Source organism: Octopus bimaculoides, chromosome 2 (assembly GCF_001194135.2).
Source record: "Octopus bimaculoides isolate UCB-OBI-ISO-001 chromosome 2, ASM119413v2, whole genome shotgun sequence".
Taxonomy (NCBI): domain Eukaryota; kingdom Metazoa; phylum Mollusca; class Cephalopoda; order Octopoda; family Octopodidae; genus Octopus; species Octopus bimaculoides.
Window position 1 is genome coordinate 25,765,579 of NC_068982.1, and position 6,218 is coordinate 25,771,796.

The following is a 6,218-nucleotide window of genomic DNA, read 5'->3' on the forward strand; positions in this document are numbered from 1 at the left end:
GGGGGGGGGGAAGGAAAAAAAGTAGGGATGGGTGTCGATCAAAAGGGATCGTAGGAAGGAAAAAAGGGGGGGAGTTCGATGAAAAGGGACCGAGAGAGAAAAAAAATAGATAGATAGATAGATAGATGCATACATACATACATACATACATACATACATACATACCCAGGTACGGACACGCACATCGCACACACACACACGCACACACACACGCATACATGCCAAATATTCAACTTATTTGACAGTCTGAATTCTTGAGTCAACGTTAACTTTTCTTTTCGATGAATTCATTTTGATTACAAAGTCTCGCTACATTTTGATCGCGGCGCTCTTTGGCATCTTTATTAGTTGTAAAATTGCTAGCTTTCTCTTCAGTACTCAACATATATCTGTGCGACGTAATCTTTTCGTCTGAGAAACCATGGAAATGGAAGCATGATTAAACCCGCGTGTTATTAGCATTTTGCTTCTTGAAAGAATCCTATTTAGAATTTTTTTGTTATTTTTGTAATCTTAAAAGATATATGTTGTTTATAGATATATTTTTATTTGATTTTTGTTTTTGTATGCCTATCCTATTACTGATGTACTTTACTCTTATTTAATATGTTACAAATAAATGACTGTTGAATATTAACCCCATCGATAAGGAAGTCGACGTCCGTGTTATAATCATCATCATCATCATCGTCATCATCAACCTCATCAACGTTATCTTTACTACAGTTAACCAGTAAATTGATTGCCTAAGCTGATGAAAGTTAATGTAAGATTAATCCTAACTTATCCGACAACAGGAGAATTATAGAAATATAGCAAGCCACATAAATACAAATACACATTCAGTCTCTCCCCTCTCCCTCTCTCACGGATGCGTTTTCTAGTTTTCTCCTCTTTCTCTCTATCTCTTCTTATCTTCCTCGTTTATTCGTTCGCTTACTTACTCATTTGTGCTATGTTGTTATTTTATTCGGTTTCAAAACGTAGCTTGCTAAAAACAGATAGCATCAAAATAAAGACAGATATACTGAGCCTAATTTTCCGTAGTTGTTCTGCATCAGTAGTTCTTAACCTTATTTAATTTTCTTTTTTTCTTTTTTTTTTTTGTAGCACCCCTTTTTAAGTCAATGCCTAGCGCCCACCTCAGTGGCGTTTGAGGTATCAAAACTAAACTAACTTAACATAGATGATACTTAATAAATTTTACACTAAATATGGATTGTATAAGCTTTTAAGAGTGAAACTGATAAAGGCAAAAGTTGTAAATCTACTTTATAAACCGCATGTTAATGACTTCCCGGTGCCTGATGAGATCTAACTAAATTCCTTATATCAGGTTCAGTGTTAGTCAAAAGAAATCGTAAGTCGTTTTTTTGATTTTTTTTTTTTTTTCTTTTGGCTTATTGCAAATGCATTTTATGACATAGTCAGCAATTCCGACGCCGCACTGAATCCTTTTTCTAATAAATATGACGAAGAAAGAGCAATGAACAGTAATTTAATTTCTTGCCAATGTTGAGGATACTTGTTTTGCATCGTGGGCCAGAATGATTCATAGCTAATCTGTTCAAAATATACTTCAGCTTTGAAAATACATTAGACAGAAATGAATTTATAACACAAACAGATACTCTAATATTAGTAAAATCTTTAAAACTTAAGTCTTCATCTTTCAGTGTCTTCTTTCACAATATGCGAAGATAATAAGCAAGACTGCACGCCTGAAAATACTATTCAAGACAGAAATACAAAAAACTTAATCTTCCTTGTTCAAGCGCCTTTAGCCACGATATCTCTCATTTTATTTTTATAGCCATTGCTAGTTTTATCATGTATAATAGTTTTATCATGTATAATTACTACTAAAGGTAAAATTTCTGGTGGGGAGGGAGCAAGTCGATTAGATCGACCTCAATACGCAACTGGTACTTAATTTATCGACTGCGAGAAGATGAAAGGCAAAGTCGACGACGGTGGAATATACATTCTAAAAAATATTGTAACTGTTCTGATTTTGTTTAAACCATTCTCTTTCATGTATATTTTTAATATTGATTTTCTTCCTCTTTTGTGTGGTGAAAGAATTAACATTTTGGTAATTTCTGGCATCTAATTTTCTTAATTGCTTTTCTTTACTCTCATTGAGTAGTAATTGAATCATTTCATTTCACGTGGGCGTACATTGCCTGTACTGAAGGCAGTTAAAATTTGTTCATGGACGACTGCAAATGTTTGACAGGTAGGCTACACAAAATAAAATTGGTGCAGTACTTTCTTGTAGAAGTTTCACTAATTATCTTTGTTAATTATTTCGGGTTAGAGCAAAAGTAATTGAAATTATAATTCTTTAACAGTTCACAACATCAACATAAATATATACATGATCAAAAATAGATAGATAGATAGATAGATAGATAGATAGATAGATAGATAGATAGATAGATAGATAGATATACATATGAAATGTGTTTATGTATACCTTAACCAAGAAGTTCAAATTTTGTATATCATAGGGGTGTGCAATGTGCAATACAAATAAAGTGGATAAATATAATCAAATAATACTTTTTCATATCACCGTTGATAGAAAATAGAAATTGGAATAAATGGAAAAACGTGTGACAACAAAATACTACGTCCTTAAGACATACTTTATTGCACGTTATCCAAAATACACTGATTGCTTCATTTGATCGTTGTAACGTAATGCAAAAAAGTTTGTCTCTGGTGATCTATTGTGGTTCAGCATCCAATTGCATATGGAACATTCAATGCAGAGGCTGCAAGTTACGTAGGAAACATACTATATAAATTTGTCAGTATATACCGGGTGTACCAGAAAAATTGTCCAAATTTTAGATTCAACTTCGAATTTTTGCATCTCAGGAATGCTTAAAGATAACTTAATTGAATTATCAGAGGTTTTTCTAACCCTATTGGACTGTACTTTGAGCAAGAATTACACTCCGAGCTCACCAGAAGAATCGTGATGAAGTTGATCATGAACGAAAATGACATTTTCAAAAATAATTAACCTTAACTCAGGATCGGATGCTCAGAAAGGATTGGAACAATGTTCAAAGTTATGCTTAAAGTCTTATTTCAAAGTGCCAGAGACAATCGTGACCACAATCCTAAATGATAGGCATCAAGATTTGCTCCTCTTTTGCCAATGACTCTCTCAACCCTCTCCCTGACTGCATCACAAGCTTTCTTAATGAATTCCTCGTCAATGTTCTCCTCCTATTTCAAAAAATGCCATGTTCAAAATTGTTCATACCCTAGGTTTCTGAGTCCAATGTCATTCTTTAATAGTCAATAACATAGCCAGTGTCTTTTTTATGACTGCTTCTAGACGATTCTTGTACGTGTCCTGAAGCTTCCTGCATATTTCCTGTGGGATGATGGCCCACATTTCCTTGGCGAAAGCCTCGAGCTGGGTCAGGTATAAATAGAAGAAAATGCTCTGTTCATTCTCAGTTTCTGATCATTATCGCCAAGAAGAAGGAACTCAAATGAGGACCTACGTCAACGTCTTGTGCGTACCCACAGTGAAGGTAAGGATTACAAGGCCATTTCAAACCAGTTTCATGTTCCTGTAGCAACCGCCGTCCAGAGCATAATCAACAAGCACAAGAGGTTCAACACTGTTAAACCCTCAGTGGGCGTTGCAGAAATCATAAGGTGTTTCCAAAACTTGCCAGAAAAATCTGCCGAGAGGTCAACAACAACCCTCGAACCACAATCAAGGCCCTAATTGAAAGGCTTGACCAGGCAGGGACGAACGTATCAAGGTCCAGCATTGAGAGAGTTTTGCACAGGTCTCCATCGACGTAGGCCTCGGAAGACGCCGCTGCTCAGGAAAAGACATCTGGAGGCTTTCCTGACCTTTGCTAGAGGTCATCTGAAGCAAGATCCCAGCTTTTGGTCAACTATCTTGCGGTCTGATGAAACAAAGTTGGCTATATGGATGCTGAATATGTCTGGAGGAAGAAAGGAGAAGCATACAAGCCGAAGAACACTGTCTCTACCGTCAAGTATAGTGGTTGAAACATGATGTTATGTGGATGCTTTTCTCCCAGTGGCACAGGGAACCATGTCAAATGCCAAGGGTTTTGTGAGAAAGGAGGATTACATCAGGATCCGTGAAGGAATCTGCTGAGGAACTCCAACTTGGCCACAACTGGAAGTACCAGGAGGATAATGATCCGAAACATACCACCAAAGTAGTGGAGAAATAGTTCAAGGACAATGATATCGACGTCCTAGAATGGCCAAGTTATAGTCCAGACCTGAATCCGATCGAGAACTTGTGGCTAGATTTGAAGACTAGAGTGATGGCTAGGAGGAAACCGACCAAGGTGACCCAGCTCGAGGCTTTCACCATGGAAAAATGAGCCAACATCCTACAGGAGACATGCAGGAAGCTTGTGAACACGTACAAGAATCGCCTAGAAGTAGTAAAAAAACAAAGGCTATGCTATTTGCCTCAGTAAATCTAGAGTATGAATAATTTTGAACATGGCATTTTTTGAAAATCCATGAATAAAATATCCCTGAAATGAAGAATTTCTTGAATTGTGTATTGTTTTTATACAAATCATAAACAAACTTGACAAAATGCATTCATTTCATCACAAAAATTTTAAAAAGTCACAAAAATTATCAAGGGTATGAACAATTTTGAGGATGACTGTAGTCTATGTAGTAACATAGACAAATTACCAACGAGGAAACATGTAATTCTTCGGCTTATTAGAAGTAGTACCTACATCTCTCTTAATTATACCGTCCTGCCTTAAAAATGAAGGTACATATTGAATAGTGTAAGTTGAGACACAACATGTCATACAAAAATGGCGGCATGGTCACACCGAGAGCGACATATTATTATGACTATTGAGGGAATTATGTGAACAAATATCCGTTTGCAGAAAGATGTGAGCATCCGATTTTTACATCCACTGTATGTTCCTGAGGCTTCTTATTTATTCATAAAGCCATTGTTGCATTATAGTAACGTTATCATTCCTAATTTATGTCACGCCCTTCTACATCCAGTGATGCATGCATATTTTATAATTCATGTTTTCACCATACTGCACATGTAATCCTTTCTCATTAGTCCAGACTCTATTTTATATGTTGAAAATACATGCTTCAGTGAAATTCCAACTAGCAAATATAGAACTGTCTTCCACCTGTTTTGGCTTATATCTTATTTCTTTTACATTTTTTTTTTTTTACCTGTTACCAGAAAATCACTGCAATTCAGAATCAGATATCAACTTGAATATATCATATCTTAATATATTCCACATCGATCCACTCTCAAAGCACAACTCTTACAGTATCTCTAAAAAGCAATTTCATTCCTCTTTTTCTTTTCTTTTAGTTATTCCTTTTCTTCAATAACACCCTCGTGATAATTTATATTCCTATAGTGCATCTAAATTGTAAATGAAATTATAATAGAGGATTTCGTTGTGCGTGATTACTCTCTTTTTTTCATTTATTTTTAACAATGAAAAATATACATCAATCACTTCAGATGTGCAAACGTGCAATCATTAGTTTATTCTGATACAGACTTTCATTAAAATCCCTAATTACCACAATTTCGTACATAAAACTTCAACGTGTATTTAACATATGCACGTCAATAGTTAACCAATAGATCCATTTAATTTTTCTCATGGCCCAGCTTGTATTCGATGCTATCACAAGCATCCTATTTCCCGTATTAAAGCTGTCACTAAGCTATATTGAACAATTCGTTTCCAACATGACAAAAGTTTACAACATGACAAAAGTTGGTTTTATAAATAAATATTAATAAAATATCAAGTTAAAATCATTTACCCCAAAACTTATGAAGACTTATTTCTATTGTTTTGGAAAACAGTAAAATCGTTCCAAACTCTTGGCGTAAAAAAAAATTTAATTACTTGAAAATTGTTCGGCAAGTATTATTTTTCAAGTAAAATTATGTTACTTGGTTGAATTATGCACACATTTTTACAAGAACACTGAGTTGTGTCTCAGAGGGTTGGAATCCGGCAGTAAAAATGTAATTTCGAGCGAGCTAGCTAGCTAGCTAGCTAGATAGATAGATAGATAGATGGATGGATGGATGGATGGATGGATGGATGGATGGATGGATGGACAATATAATATGTACATATATATATATATATATATACATATATATATATATA